The sequence below is a fragment of the Nomia melanderi genome, chromosome 8 (genome assembly GCF_051020985.1).
Source record: "Nomia melanderi isolate GNS246 chromosome 8, iyNomMela1, whole genome shotgun sequence".
In the NCBI taxonomy this organism is placed as follows: domain Eukaryota; kingdom Metazoa; phylum Arthropoda; class Insecta; order Hymenoptera; family Halictidae; genus Nomia; species Nomia melanderi.
Window position 1 is genome coordinate 2,903,114 of NC_135006.1, and position 15,850 is coordinate 2,918,963.

Sequence of the window (15,850 nt, forward strand, 5' to 3'; positions counted from 1 at the left end):
GTTTCGAGAAATTTCGTTTGCCAACTCAGAGAAATTCGGGTCGTTCATCGTTGGTTGCGCGTCGGAGAGACGTCCGAACGAGGAGGATCGATCGAAACTGACATTAGCAATTACCGCCTCGATTGCACTTCTATTCACGATAACGGCGTTTACGTCCATACGCAAACGTGAGTTCCGCGCAAGCGCCCGCCGCTCAGAGCCCAGCGCGCTTCGTTCGCATCGCGTGGTCCTGGATAAGTATAGTCTAGCAACGACACGGGACGCGGAGCGATACGATATCGCGTTCGTGGGATGAATGCGTGTGTCCCAGTGACGGCCGGCCTCCGTGTCCCGACGAAGGTTGCTTGAGCTCGTCGGAGATCCGGCGCGCCGCGTTGGAAAGCTGATCGCGGATGGCCCAAGAAACGGAACGCGGGTCTGCGCGGAAAAACGAGCAGGAGGTAGATCGCGAGAGAGCGAACGGCTTGGTCGATCCGGAGATTAGGAGAACGCGAGTAACAGGAAGAGGGCGGTGGCAATGGGGCGGCGGGGGGAGGGGTCGAGCAAGGTGAACGGACAACGGCGATCGAGTTAACGAAAGAGTAAACGGGGAAAGAGGTTGCGCGGACAAGGATAAGCAACCGGGGAAAGAAAGAAGGGAAGAATGTGTATACCCGACGGCTGGGCACCTACTATGCACCAAGGAACTGCAGGAGATAGAGCGTGCAAGATATAGAACGGAGCGAAAGAGCGAAGCTGATAGCGAAATACGAGGGAAACGGTACGTGACCGAGTAAGATAAAGGGTCCAGAAGGATGCGAGATAGGACGGGAACGGAGGCGTGAGGGAGAGGAAGCGATAGGAGGGATACTCGAAAGAGGGTTCCTGTATGCGTGACACGTGGGTGCGTGGCTGCGTTGGCTGCGTGCGTGCACAGAAAAACACGTCGCGAACGGCTCCTCCGTTCACTAGTCTTCCTCGGTGTAGGAGGGCTCGGATTCAAGCGCCTCCCACACCGTACATACGATACGCTCCTCGCGTGCACGTATAAAAGGAGCTGCTCTACGCGCCTAGTACGTGCGTGAACGCAGGGCTCCTCTCTCCGCTGTTGCTTCTTCCCCCGTTCCTCGTTTTTTAACCGCGATACGCGGAGCTCTTCTCTTTCTTGCTCAACCCTTCCCGCCTGTTCTCCTCCTCTCTGCCTTTTTTCCCTCTTGTCCCCCACTCCTTCCAGTTCTTCTCTCCCCTTCTTTTTTTGCGCCCACCCGCCTGTCCGCTGCGCTCCGCTACCTCCTTGTCGCACCCACTCCGCGCCAACCGAGAACCGTGTGCGTGCTAGTACGTGCGCGCCCACACCAGCTCGCGATATCGCCGCGTGGTATCTATATACTTTTGTTGCATGCCTCCACTGTCTCCGTCCTTCTCTCTCCGCGTCGCCTCTCTATCGTTCCGTCTCGTCCTGTTCCGTGCTTTTTCCCGTCGCCGTTTTTTTTTTGCTCTCTACATCCTCCCCCACGGTGCGCCGCGCCGTGGCCCGCGCGTTCCCGCTCCCTGCGCTTCATAGTCCCCTGGTCGTTTCGCACTCGCGGAGCACATCGCGCGTCGCCGCGCGCCGCCTCAACGCGCGAAAGCGACGGAAATACTCGGCGTTTCGCGACCGACCGCGTCTTCCTCGCGCGGCCACCTCCTCGGAGGAGGGAACGTCTCACGGCGGAAGCGATGGATGCCCGATGAAAACGAAGCGGTTCTTGATCGTCCCGGGGACACTTTCCATTGGAATTGCGCCGAGGTTTTCTCGCCTTTACGAGCGATATGCGATTCACGGGCAGTTAGTGTGGAGGATAAAGAATATGAGATTCAATTTCGCTCGGATTAGCGGCGCGCGATACTCGAGCGTGTTTAGCGCGCGCTCCTATGTATACTAAAATTGATCTCGTATGCTCCGGCGACGGTGGGAGTCGGATTACAAGAGGACCAGAGTTTTCAAAGTGCCAGCATTATTGGATTACCGAAGTGTCGGGGCAGCGTTGCGCGAGACACAACTTGGTCTCGTTCGTTTCGGAGCCGACCTGCTCCATAATTCGTGTAACGATGCTGGCTGCGTTACGTTCTGGCTTCTCTTTTTCGTTTGCCCTTATGAAAAATGAAAATTTCTTTGTCAGAGTCTGATTTTTGTTCTTTCCCTCGTGATTCATATGCGCTCGATGCTTTTAATTTAGCAGTTTCGAGTTTCATTTCTCGTGTTTCTTTTTCGTTTGTCTAGCTTCGAATGAAAACTCTTTTATTAGAAACTCACTTTGTTTTCCTCTTTTACGATCGACGTTTCCGTTGATTCAACATTTTCGGATTCATCTCGTGGTTTCTTTTTTCTTTTCTCGCGTGAAATGAAAATTCTTTTACCACTCCCACTCCATTCTTTCGTTTTACGATTCGCGCGCATCTGTCTGTGCTAATCCAGCATTTTCTAATTCATTTTGCGTCCTCTTTTTCTTTCATTTTGCGTCAAATGAAAATACCTTTACCAAAATTTGATCTTGTCTTTCCGTTTTTCAATTCTCACGTACCTGTTTCTCTAAAGTATTTCCAAATTCATTTCGTGTTCCCTTTTCTCTACTCTCGCGTAACATAAAAATGTCCATACCAGATTCTTATTTTGTTTTCATTTCTTACTATTCAGTCGCACTCATTTCTCCTAATCTAGCATCTTCAAGTCTGTTTAAATTGAGAAAGTCTTCTTTTCTTCAACTTATTTTACTAATATAGTATTTCCAAATTCATTTTGCAGTTTGTTTTCTTTTTATCTCATGTGAAATGAAAATTTCTGACTTCGTTATTGTTTTTTATAAGTTCCCAACGATCAATTCTGTTGATTTCCATTTCCGAATGCCGTAGGTCGCGAACTTGCAGGGTTAAGTGTCGGCGTCGCAGCTACGATCGTCCGTTCGTTTTCCGCGCGTCGTACTTACGTGGACCGAGCGCGAGGCTATGCGATAAATTATTCGCGACTTCAGGGTCGGTCAGATAGGGTCGAAATCCCTGGAAAGGTAATTTTCTATTCCCGGAAGCACACCTTCCGGTTTCGCTGGCCGTCCCGCCGCCTTTTAATTCTCTTATCTCCTGCTGTTTCTCTTTTGAGTTTAGCTGTTCAACGAAGTAACTATCGTTGTTTGCAAACAATTTTTCGTTGCAAAGTGAACGTTATATGAGCCGCTCATCGGCCAAACCGGTTAACTCCAGTTTTCAAATTTTAAAAAATTTTTCGTCGTGAATGTGCTCAATTGATTCCTAACTTTTTCTTGTTGAAATCAATTTTCCCATTATTCCCGTTAGCTCTGTGAAATTACAGACATTTTTTTAGTCGTATCAAATTAAATATTGATAAAAATGACTGGGAGGGTATACTACTTTATGCATTTTACGTGGTTGTTAGATTAAGACTATACCTGTAATAATAAAATGAAATGCATTCTACAATGTTTATTTAATTTTTCATTTAAAGGGGAATTTGAAATGTCAGATGTACACTGCTGCATAATTTTTCTCTGCGTTTTGTCTTTTTACTTTATAAAACACACTGGCTTTATGACTCACTAGAATCAGTGTGGTACAAGGTCCTTTCATTCGTCATTTCTATGATTCGTATAAAGACTTCTTATTTATGGATACTGCAGTTATCCATAAAAATGCACATTTTTATAGATAATAAGTGAAACAATGATATTTAGGTAGAAATTTGGATTGCCGTTAATAGGTTCTAAAAATATGCTTCTCATTTTGCATATTTTCCTCATATTGTATATCCCTGTGGGGCAGACTTCGACCTCATTTAAAATAGTACTATAAAGTAATTGGCAAACAGCGAAAGACATAAAATAATATGAAGAACGGGTGAAGCGACGAGAAATAATAGACGGGCGATGTTAATGCAACGTGAATTTATTGTGTGATCTAAAATTAGTAGTATTTTGAAAGACAGAAGAGTTTCTACTACATACATAGAAATTAATTCCATGCTTCTCCATTTATAAGTTTATTTTAAATTTAAATGTTTTCCCGCTGTTTCGGGATTTTACACTTTTGCCCTGTAAATTATTAAAGTTCTCGAACATTTTGAGAACCGATAGATGTTTCTTTTCTCGAATAATCAGTAGGTTAATTAAAGAGGCACTACATTATCTCTACTATCTAATATTTCATCCTTTACAAGAGGTTTCTTTTGAACCCCTTTAATTGGAATTGATTAATCTGAATGTATAAGAGATATAAATTTATTTGAATACTTCGCAAGATATTCCAGATATATCCAGAGATATTCCAATTTAATTAAACAGAATTTAACAAACATAAATATTCCTCAATTCCTTTCAATTCAAATTAAACACTATTCCTTTGTTATAATAATTATACTTCGAAGCTAACATACAGAGTATATCTGTAGTTTTTCTCTTTCTCCAAAAAATTATCAAAATACTTACATCGATTACAGTTGAGAAATAACTAATGGCGTAATAAAAGAATGTACTTCAATATCATTTTTTCAAACATCGTTATTATTACAGTCTATGATTTCACATATAGAAATATGTCCGAACGTGAATGCAAACATTCTTTCTTATATCATTTTTAACCAGTTAGCTGCGTTCGACGAGTATACGCGTCATCTTAAAATCAAAATGATACTACTTCTGTCAACGATCAATTATTTATTTTTCAGATACACATGCAATTTTTCTTCGTGTTGCTTTAGTTTCTCGTTAAAATATACTACAGATGCATTTGGTCTGCGTTCGACGAATATACATTTCATTCTTTGATTTCATTGTTCACATTATCAGAGATTTTTCTAATTAAATTCTACAGTTAACAGGTTAATGACGTGAGCATTGTTCTTCGCGCGACAGAGAAACTCCGGTCGGGGATCTTTCACTTTATAAACGCTCCGCTTACAATGCCTCAAACGGCGAGCCTGTCCGAGGCATGCTTGGCTTTTGCCATAAATTAATATCATATCGATTTTCTCTGTTACAATGTAACGTACACTGTAATCCCTTCGGTAAAAAGTACTGAAGAAGGGAATAACAGTCGTTCTAATGCTCCACTATGCCAGTGGTTATCGTTCTCAATGGCGCGTATCATAATAAACATATTTAATGAGAATTTATGAATCAGTATCCATTCAATAACGTTAGGAAACGTTAGTGAAAATATTTTAAGCTCGGATGAGCGGATATATTATCATAGTTGGTTGAGTTTATAATTTTATCTGCCTCCAGAACACGAAGGGAAAGAGTACGTGTGACTTTCTATTAAAAAAAACTAACACGACGATCTTGAAATCTCATAAAAAAAACAATCCTATTTTTTTTCGTCTATACGTGAGTCTCATAAAACAGTATAGTACAGTTTTGAGGAGGTTTCTTTGCAATCGTAAATGATGGGGATAGTTATGTGGGTTTTTAACCTTTTCGGTCTTATGGGAGTATGTAGGACTCAAGAAATATTTTAAAATCGATTATGTAAAATAATTGTTACATGTACAATACATAAGACAAGATGAAATAAAGTAAATATCATTTTATATACAATTTTGGAAGTTTCATATAACATCGAAATCTATTTATTCAGCCTTGCATATTTTTTTATAAAATCGAAGGAAAATTAAATTTATGGGTATCAAGTTCTCCCGACCGGCAGATCGTGTAACTTCATCAATTCACGGTATATGTGAATTTATTTTTTAATTTTATACTACACATGTTTTTTCATAGCCACGAAACAAAATTCGGTCTGTAGAAGGTGAAGCATATTTTTCATAGCAAATTGGCGAATAAAGTTAACCAATTAACTCATTAAATTTCTACGTAATTGTAATTTCAAAATTACAAGTTACATCCATTTTAATACAATTATTAAAACTATCGAACACATTGTTAGTTTGCATTCACAGGTTGATATTTCTTAATTTTGTACTACACACATTTTGTTATAGTAACGAAAGAAAATTAAATCTATTAAAAAGTACAATATGACGTGTTAAAATTTTCGACAGTTCAGCTTACCGGACAAAGGCGTTTAATCGCTGTAAATCCATTGTCACCCTATGAACGCTCGGAAAGAATTCCGTGCGCTCGGGGTATCAAGGATAACGCGTCGATCTGACCAGCGTTGATAAGCAATTATCTTGCTCCGTCGATGACGAACAGCGCGATCGGTTTCATAAGAATATACCGGCTCGACGACGATGACAGGAAACACTCTTTCATCGTCGAGAGTGCGAGCTCTGTGGAATTTCACGTGTACTACTCGTATGACATTCCAGTGTCCCGATAATGTGTATCGTAACCACTGATACTAAGCGACGAGATAAAAATTTTTTAATTGCTTTGCCTCGATCAATCGTGTACTATATCTGACTGACAAGACAGACGTCAAACAAATGTCTTTTCATTAAGATTCGAGCGTACCGTTCCACTTTAGACCCGAACGTGCTGCTGCAAGTAAATATTGAACGGTTTCGAAAATGTTTTGCTAATGGCCCACCGAAAAGAGTTATTGCGGTTTTACTTAAGCAATCGCGTAGTAGGTATTACATACTTGGTGCTCAAATGTTTTATTACTTTCTGTTGCTTTCACGCATCGAAGGATTAGAAAAACTCGGAATGTCTGTTTTACTAGGAAAACTTCGTTATCAGCGTACTGGTTTTTATGAAGGAAGTTATTAAATAATTATTTTTGCGAGATAATTTATGATATACATTGAAAAGTATGATAGGAAACAGATTGATTGATTTGTTGTAGGGATATTGGGAAATGTGTATCCGTTTTTCATGGTTTTTGGACGCATCGATAACTGTTTATGCGTGGGAAGCTGTATAATGAAGAGAATTTAAAATTATTTTAGATACTGCGAAAACAAAAGTATTTATTTATATTTATAGAAAGTATTTGGATATTGCAGAAGTAGTACTGTGACAGTTTTCTTCGTAAAAAGAAGACAGTTTAGTAGAAATGAGGTATACGAAGATTACATTGCCTTGAGAATGTATATTTTGTACACAATATTAGGAAGGAAAATGTAAATGTTTAGATAATGGAATCTTCTAATAGTAGTTCTTTTTAGGTTGCTAAAAAAATGTTTAAGCATTAGTTGCTGAAGTGCTCAGTAGATGTTAACTTACAGGAAAAGATAACACGTAAGTCGCAAGTAGTATTAAGAGAGGATAAGAAAATTCCATTTAAAGAATTATTCTTACCGTTAAGTCTGCCGTTAAGATTGTTAATGCAGCGATATATTTTCAATATTATCATTAGGACACAATAAGAATTTATGAAAAGGTTGAACAATACAGATTCACGATAACATCTTATTCGAAGAACGAGAACTAATGTTGATGTTTCTGATTTAGGAGCTGTTGTTCTTAACGATTTGTGGTTTATTGGTAACAAAGCATTGCAATCAAGACGAAAGACTATTACTTTACACAGATTTTAGTTTAGAAAGAAGAATTGAACGAATGATGCAATTAAAAGTCTTGAAATCTGTGTGTATTAAACAAACTTAAAACTTTCTTTCAAATTCACAAAGTTTGCTGGTAACTAAAAATCAGCTTACTTAAAAACACCCTTAATAAGGCGTAACTTCCATTTACTTGAACGAACATCTACAAGTAAGAATCTATTAAAAACTAGTTCATGTGTTCCAGGCATGACAGAGTTATATAATTAAACAAAATTGTAGGTAGCGTATTTTACTCTGTCTAAGAATGAAAAAGTTGTGTAAACATATGTAACTGTGTAAACGGTTTCTTTCCGTATACAAATGCCCTTTATTTACATAAAAATTTAAATATTTTCCGATATGAATAGGCGATACATGTAAAATGATGACTACTGTCATCTTACTTTTGTTAGAAGTCAATAATACATATAGTAGATTAAGTCATCGTAATATTGAAGACAGCATGCGTCATAATAAATCAGTCAATACCTGAACGTTTCATAATTAAGATAGTTTTATCAGGATAGTTTATTCTAACAGTAACCTTAACTCACTTTTCCCCACGCCGGTCACCGGTGACCGCCAATGAAATTACCGTCTACGTCATGTCGGTCACCGCTGATTGATACACAATGAATATTTATGTATTATTTCTGTTTTTATTCACGCCCTGATAGTCACTGGTGGGGGATAAGCCAAATAATATATTACGTTATTTTATTTAAAATAAAATATCTTATTTTTATACAATTCAATGCTGGGTATTTTGATGTTCTGTTATTCTTTTCAGAATAATATAAACTAAATGGTTTGAATAGAAAGTTTGTTCACACATTGTTCGCGAGATACGCTAGTAGACATTTTTCACTTAGCACGTTATACATGAGGAACGTACTAAAATATTATTTTTTTTTCACCTGGTGAAATTGAAATTGGCAAGGTGAAATATTATATTCTTTTCACCTGGTGAAATTATATTTCACATTGCCAATTTCAGAAAGGTTTCACAATATTGTTGCATGGTCAACCTTCATTCTGATAGCAAGTTCCCTTGCAGATACAGTTGGATTCGTTTCCACCGATTCTTTCAGAGCATCATTTTTCACGGACGTTTTATGTCTTCCACGCGATTCATTTTGTAGGCAAAAATCACCAGACCGAAAATTTTCAAACCAACGTTGCACTTTTCGATCGTTAACAGTATTCTCCCCAAACGCCTGGTTTATATTGCGTGCAGCTTTTGCAGCATTATTACCAAGTTTATACTCATATAAAAAAATTACCCGAATATCAATTGAATTCATATCGGTATAAAATTCAAAACAAATAACAAAAGGGAACACTTTTGAGAAAATTTTTTTTGTTGAAATGTGACTCTGGCAATGGACAGTACGACCATAAACGAGATTATGCCAAAAACAAAAGCATAACGAAAACAGGGAGACAAACGTTCACATGTAAAGAAAAACCGACATTTCATATGCACCAACCTAATATTACTGTTTGCAATGGTAGCTTCCGAAAATATATTAAATAATAAATAAATGAGTTGAATGTAATTGATATCAGTTGAAATTAGCAAAATGGCTCGCATACAACGTATTCACATTGATTCGTGACTTGAGATATTAGCACTAGTTCTACGCAACCTGTTAATTTAACGTATATTGAATTTTATAAATATTATTTAGTAAATGAGTAAGTCATAATTATATATGATTGATATATTTTAATTAAATCTCTGATTTATAAGTTCTAAACGAACGAATATCAATTTTTCTAGAAGCAACAGTACAAGCTACACAATAAAGCTAGTGTTAATGAGGAATATAAATAATAATTAATGGAATTATTTATAAAAAGTATTACTTCGTTGTTAAATTTTAAGAAAAGGTTGTGTTTAGTATAGTTACACTATTCTAAATAGGTGTGTATCGTCAACTGTGTGCTAAAATAAGCTTCGCAGTGAAAGTATAAGCAGTAATTGCACTAATCAGTGGAATGGCAGAGAAGGATCGATTGCATGGTCTGCATGCTGCTCTGACTTTATCCTTTTGGAGTTTTGTTTACGAGACATCTGAGAAGTTTATGGTACTTTATTTGGTTTAGGTACATAGACAGTTCTTTTAATTCTGTGTACTTCAGTAGTGTTTCACTTGAAATACTCAACGTTTTCTAATGAGGTACAGGCGACACTTTGTGAAGCTAACTTGACGAGAAATCATACATAAATTCAGAAACGAAACTATTTTATTTCAATCTTTCACATGCCGATGCATTATACAAAGTTCAATATTAAATATCAAATGGTTACAATTATGCTGTGTCAAATCAATTGGCGACTAAGAGGCGCCTCCGGAGCGCAAAGAGTTAAACACACATGTAGACAGTGGATTTTGAAAAATAATTCTTATTTTCAAAGATTGCTTTTGAGAAATTAATGCAAAGGAGGAATTTATTTCGCTAACGGGAAGACTGTTTATGGTAAAAGTAAAGTGTGAATTTCTTGTGGTTTAGAAGTGTTCAAATGCCATAAATACGTGCACGACGTATTCGCAGTCTACATGTGTGCATACAATACATGATATGACACATCGTAAGCAATAAATTTAAGCGAGTTTGAATTAAATCGTGTTAAGATTTATGGAAGATGCCTGTTTGGGTGAATTTACTGTTCGCCAGCTTGCAAATTCTTACAATTTGATTCATGTTACCCATGTTATTCGCGCGTAAGAAATATAATTTCAAAGGTTCCAGATAGACGACATGAAAGTTACATTGAAATTATTGACGACAAAATGAATAGCTTCAAATGAGAATTAAATATTATGCAGTCTTCTTCTTTTTCTTTCCAGATGCGATATTCAATTATGATATCAATGATGATACTATTCTGATAAAATTTGAAAATCTCTGAAATGTTGGTATGTATTTTTGCAGAAAGAAATCGTTTTCGGTCATTCTTTTAACCAGATTTTAACTATTTCTGCAAGTACAAAAAAATGTTTATATTTCGGAAAAGCATATTCTTGGTTCGATGTTTTTTTTTATACGTAACCCCTTTTCATTTTTAAAAGTAGTCGAATAAGTTAACAAAATTTAACCATTTACCTATTGAAATTGTATAAAGTTTGGGCTAAAATAATACAATAAAGATTCAAGTAAACATTTCGATAAATAAGTACCTTTCCAAATCTTAATTTAATAAGATTTTCATTTTATTTATTATTTCAATCAACGAATATTTCACCAAAATGTCAAATATTGTCTCAAAATACATATAATCACCTTTTTCAAACTTCACTGCACAATACTAAAAAGTTTGCCACATCATTCTCAAAATGATACGATAAAATCATTTGATTTTGATATCTGCGTTATACGCAAAACAGTAGAAAATAATAGACGATAGATAATAAACATTAACTGATACAATAAAATCATTTAATCCTGATGCCTGTGCTATAAATAAAACAATGGAAAATACTAGATAATGAATACTAGACGGTAAGTGATACAGTAAAACCATTTAATTTTGATATCTGTGCTACACATAAATCAATAACAGTAACAATATAAGTACTAAACACTAGACAGTGAATTCCTAAAAAAGACATACAATATTATCTATACTCTACTACTTCTCGTCAGATCGATATCGATACAGATTTCTATGCGCGGGAGAGTGTTTCTTAACGAAATCAGAATTCAGACAAATGCGAGCCGGTCGATGTTTCGGCACCTTCTCGAATAAGTTAGTGAAGTCCATGGGAGTGGAACGAAATGGAACGGAATGGAACGGCCCCTACGGTAGTGGGCCGATGCGACACAGAGACCGGTAAAGATCCCGTCGATTAGGCCCCTTTCTCCCTTCGTTAGTAGTCTACAAACGTTCGTTAGTGTCGCTTCGAAAGGACTCGGTCCTTTGGTCGTCCGAACGCATGGTATTTATCGAGACGGAGAAAAAATTTGTCTCTGAAAGAGGATCGATGACTCTTTAGCACAGTAGTAGGAGAATTGTCTCGTAAAAGGTGTTTATCGCATTATACGCGGAAACTTGATTGGTTAACACTTTCGCCATTACCGAAATTTTATTTTCTCTTCCTAGAAGTGATTTCATTCGTTTTTCTCCTACCTTTTCTCGTGCAGCTTCATTATAAAATATTATTCTCGGGTGTCGTTTATCAGAGATTAACACTAAAACTACCGGACAGATCAAATTGACCCAATTCAGAATATTTATTTTGCAAGTATTTAAATTATGAAGGTGTGTTTGCGAAAGATTTTTAATTAAATTTGCGTATTTGCGTAGATACAAGACCAGAAGACCCTTCGTATCTCAAGAACAATCTCAAGCGTAGTGTTCTGATTTCCATAAAAAGTTGGAAATAAGTCGATTGCTGCAAGTTTTTAAAGTATCTTATAAGTATTATTTAGATTAAAATAAATGTTGTTAATAAGAACTGTCAATTATCCAGTAGTGTACAGTTCAGTTTATTATTCGATTTTATTGTAATTATTCTTTAATTCGGTTACATGACCGCGTGGTTCGTAAAACTCCAACAATTGTGTTTTTAGATAATATTATTCAAACAATTAATGAAACGCGATGTAAAATACTTTACTAATTTAATGCATTGCTTGGCACATTATGAACTGGTGAGATATCTCGCGTTTCGAGCGTGGTTTCGAAACATGACAAGATTTGAAATTAAAATGTATTTTGAAAATTCATTCGTTTTAAATTAATTCGATTGAAATCGCGTTTTTAATATGGCAATGATTTTCAACTTCCGCGAGAGGAATTTGAAAATATTTAATGCGGAACAAGCAAATGATTATTAGCAAAAAATGTCTGGCGTGCAATGTGTTAAATCGAACATCTAAATTATTTCCGTTGCTATTGAAGGTAACAAGAAAAAATGACTAAGAGATTGCGGTTTCAGGATGTGCATCCGGCGATGATAAAGAAAAGTTCCCCTAAGATCATTTTGAATGTCATCTCAATGACGTCGCCACTTTTTTCCATGTTAACATCTGTTTTTTTATTGTGTCATGCTGCATTGAATGTTAAGATGAGTTTAACGATCCGCAATATCGTATTCATAAATAAGAAAAAAAAATGAATTTAATCGAAACAGATTAAAAATAATGAAGTAACAATAATGGATTAGTTAATTTTATTGGCTATTTAAAATTCTTTCCATCAGAATTAATAGATAAATAAACTTATACGATATTTTTTACAGCATTTTTGCAACTTATCATGCAACACGAATTCTGACATATTGTGTATAGTACGAAATTTTCCTTAATAAACAGGTAATTGTTAGAATTGCGTTTACACCAGGCACATAAGAAAGTGAAGGATTAACATTAATTTTACTTTTTGAAAAGATCAGAAACAAACTCTGCAGTAACATTTTTGTGTAACTGTTAATAGTGTACCTCATTTTTGGTTACATTTAGAAGGTACATTTACAAAATACATGAATTGTTTCGGAAAATTGTTGAAAATGCGAATATTTTAGTCAGTTAGTCACTTTTAGTCACTTTTTCGTACATGTATTTTCGTCCTTTATTATCAGAACAAATTTTATTATAATTATCGTTTCCTTACTGTAAATATTTACACAATTTCCAGTTCTCATTCTTATTTCATCCAGTCTTGAACATTCGAGTTCCCCGAAATGCATAAAAATACGCATTCTAGTAATAACATTAATCAATAAATAGTAATTAATATATAAATGTGTAATATATACATTTATTAATATATCAACAGTACGTGAATGTTGAAAGAATTTATGTTAACCGTTTAATTGCGTTTGATGAGTATACACGTTATCTTAAAATCAAAATGACACTAATTCTTACAACGACCAATTATTTATTTTTCAGATAAACATGTAACTCTTCTTTGCTTTGCTTTACTTTTTCGTCAGAATATATTATAGGTACATCATCACTGCGTTTGACGAGTATATACTGCATTACTTAACTTTATTGCGCGCACAATGAGAGATTTTTCAAACGAAATTCCTCGGTTAATTGATTAACTGTTATAATTTCATAGACTATCTGGTCACGCACAGCTGCAGCTGGCAAGGTGTTAATCGAACGTGTTATTTACGTAAACCGTAATTCCGGCAACAGTTCGACCAATGAGACTTTATTCGAACCGAGATCGCGATATTATACGTATGTCGGTCGATATCGGCATGGGTTCGCTATCCTTAATAACAAGCATGTTAATTCGTTTGGCGGTATCGCGTCTCCGGTACGAAACCTGAAAGGTATCGCGTAACGGACCGTTTAAAAGTTCGGATAATTTTGGCGGGCTGGATAAGACCGTTCGATTAACTGCTTCGCGTGGCGTATCTCTACTAATCGTAACTCACTGTTATTACCAATTAACACCAATTATTATTTTTAGCTTTCGGATCGCTGGATATCGGGTGTCGTTCGATTTTAACCTGCTAATACTATTTACCCGCGGTTGTAGCGTTTCGTTTCGTACTCGCGCACACCAGTAATGCGATTTTCTAATAGCAATTGAAGTCGTGAACTCTGAAACACAGCACCGTTTTGTAGTACAGATTTAACACAGGTCTGTTTTTTAACCCTTTGAATGCTGAATACTCCTAACCGGAAAGTTCCGTGTGAACGGAATATGTTCTTCATCGACGAATTATGTTAATTCATACACTTAATTTGTAATTTAATTGTAATTGTAATTGTAATTCCTCAGTTTCACCGAATTAATGATGCCAAGAAACGCGTATATTAATCACGTACTCCTATAATTGTCACGGCACGTGTGAGATCAAAGAGATTAAAAAGATCGAAGAACGCATATATGCGCTCACAGCACTCAACGGGTTAGTGTTATATATATGCCACTTCTTTTCTAAATTGATTATAAAAAATATTAAAAGAATAAAAATGTAAATAAATTAAAGTACATAACAAAATAACCGATTAAAATACATGAATTTTTTCCACTGAATTTTGTCATCGGGTCACTCAAGAGGTACCAATTTTTATTTTTGTAATATTAAGAATTTCTTAAGTTACTTGTATAGATGCCTTGTATTGTACTCTTTTACATTGAGGTAACACGTAGCCTTGTTCATTACATTTCATCTTCTTTTTCCGAGAGTTTTCGTTAAAGTGTTTTTGTTCCGTTTCGTTTGCAAACGTGACGTCCGCTCTATTTTGTTCGTTGTCCTCTTTTCGTAACGACCATCAAGCTGTACACGTGTGATTTATAAGAAGTGAAATATATTACTGTGTTTGTGACCGAATTATTCTTTCTCTTGGCCAAACAACGACAACAATCGTCCGCAGTGAAAGTAAATTATCGTGGAAGTAATAAAATAATTGGAGATTCGTGATACAGGTTTTCTACGCCGTTCAAACTGCTCACTAAAGAAACTTCGTATCACGGTTTTCTCGCATTGTTTATTATTTATAGAAAATATTTCCATCGCCTAACAAGATAAATGGAACACAACAACGTTCGTAGATAAATAGATTATATACAAACCACGATTCGTCAGACATTCAAGAAATTTTTCAGCGATCTCTCCGTCATCTTTTTCGTTTATTGTATTCAAATAAATTAACGCGGAAATTATAAAATAAATAGAGATCCACTATAAAGCTTTCAACGCTAACTTGTTATCGTCGTTCCAGGATAACTCCGTATCGACTCGAAATTAATATCACGTCGATTTTCTCTAATATAATATAACGTACGTACATTGTACTCAGTTCAACACTAGAACTACCAAACAGGTCAACTTGACGCATTTCTAAATTCTTCTTCCCCAATTGCTAGCAACATAAAAGATGCTTCTCTAACAAGTTACTAAAGAAATTGATTTAGCAATATGCAAATTGAATCATAAATCGATAACTCTCAATAGTTGCACTCCTAGACTTTCTATAGAAAAATTTGGAACAGTCAATTCGGCTACTCCACAATTGTAGCGTTAACCCTTTGAGTGCTCACTACTTCCAGTCGAAACGTTCCGCGTGTACGGAATACTTTTTTGGTTAGTTTATCGGTCTGAAGATCGATTTCCTATTTTTCTCTGAGAAATTATTAAAGAAACCAAGTTAGTAATATACAAACTGAATTATATATCAATTAAAGTCTCGATAAATGCACTCTTAGAGTTTCTACACAGGACTTTCAAAAAGTTAATTTAACTGCTCGGTAGGTGGTGTTAATTCATACAATGTGTGATTAAGTTGTTACCGTAATTCCTTAGTTTCACCAGACTCAATATTGGCAAAAAACCTGTATATTAACACGTTAACTGCTACGGTGGTCACCGATGACCGACACTTCGGAATTGCTCGAGA

At 36.2% G+C, this 15,850-nt stretch overlaps 1 protein-coding gene across 3 annotated transcripts in view; it reads left to right on the forward strand.

Moving 5' to 3' along the window:
* wge (BAH domain and coiled-coil containing protein winged eye) overlaps positions 1 to 15,850 on the forward strand; it is a 216,778-nt gene that overhangs the window by 33,989 nt on the left and 166,939 nt on the right. The window contains exon 1 of one of the 3 annotated variants that reach the window (XM_076370367.1): positions 67 to 760. The exons of the other annotated variants lie outside the window; for them this stretch is intronic. The gene's annotated coding sequence lies outside the window, so the exon portion shown is untranslated. Of the gene's footprint in view, positions 1 to 66; positions 761 to 15,850 lie in introns of those variants that run through there. 3 annotated transcript variants of the gene reach the window in all.